The 802-nt window shown below is 35.7% G+C and overlaps 1 long non-coding RNA gene across 1 annotated transcript in view; it reads right to left on the bottom strand.

Annotated features, from left to right (window-relative positions):
• LOC112510783 overlaps positions 1–128 on the bottom strand; it is an 8408-nt gene extending 8280 nt beyond the window's left edge. The window contains exon 1 of the long non-coding RNA XR_003069057.1: positions 72–128. This is a non-coding gene — a long non-coding RNA (uncharacterized LOC112510783). The remainder of the gene's footprint in view (positions 1–71) is intronic.
• Between the last annotated feature and the right edge of the window lie 674 nt (positions 129–802).

Raw genomic sequence — 802 nt, 5'->3', positions numbered from 1 at the left:
TACCAACAGAAAGGTAATTGAAAAACGAAGCCAACCATATATTATACATCAATTTTGGTTGAGTATTTTACCTCCAATCACCGTTTTTGTGCGGAATGACCCTATGCCGCTTCAAACTCGATATCTCTCTTGTTTCTTGATGAAATCTCGAAATTCCAAAAACGTTTACTCCCTTACATCCTTAGGAATGTCTCCATAAAATTTCAGCCGAAAACTCCAATTTATAGATGGTCAAACGGTCTCTAGAATAGGAAAAACGTGAATTTGGGGAATGATTTCCCAAATCTCATCACTTCAAAATTAATTTTCTACTTTTGGCAGAAATAGTCCCTTTTGTTTTTCTTTCTGCATTTTCATCCCAAATCAATTAAATATAAAATGTTTTTTTATTGATTTTATTATTGCAATAAAATCATATTTTTCGAGTATCGACACTTTAATCCCGTATGTCGTTTACTCTTTAAATTTTAACCCTTAACATTTATTTATTTTACGAATAATAAATTTTTAGGGTGTTACAATGGTCATTACAAACACTGGAGTGAAATGATGGAGAACTTGTTGCGTGCAAAACAGTTTTGGAACCTGATAGATCCGGGAGTCGTCGAACCAGCTGTCGGTGTTGCCCAGAAGACGCGACTAGAAGAGTTACGAATGAAGGACTTATAGGTGAAGCATTACCTGTATCAGACAATTGACAGGATCACGTTTGAGCAGATTTTGGATAGGAAAACATCCAAATCGGTGTGGGACTCCATGAAGAAGCGATTTGCTGGAATTGATCGTGTGAAGAAATCCATGT

This window comes from Cynara cardunculus, assembly GCF_001531365.2.
Source record: "Cynara cardunculus var. scolymus isolate 2C chromosome LG 4, CcrdV1, whole genome shotgun sequence".
Classification (NCBI taxonomy): domain Eukaryota; kingdom Viridiplantae; phylum Streptophyta; class Magnoliopsida; order Asterales; family Asteraceae; genus Cynara; species Cynara cardunculus.
The sequence above is the reverse complement of the archived record's forward strand: the minus strand, read 5'-3'. Positions and strand labels throughout refer to the sequence as shown.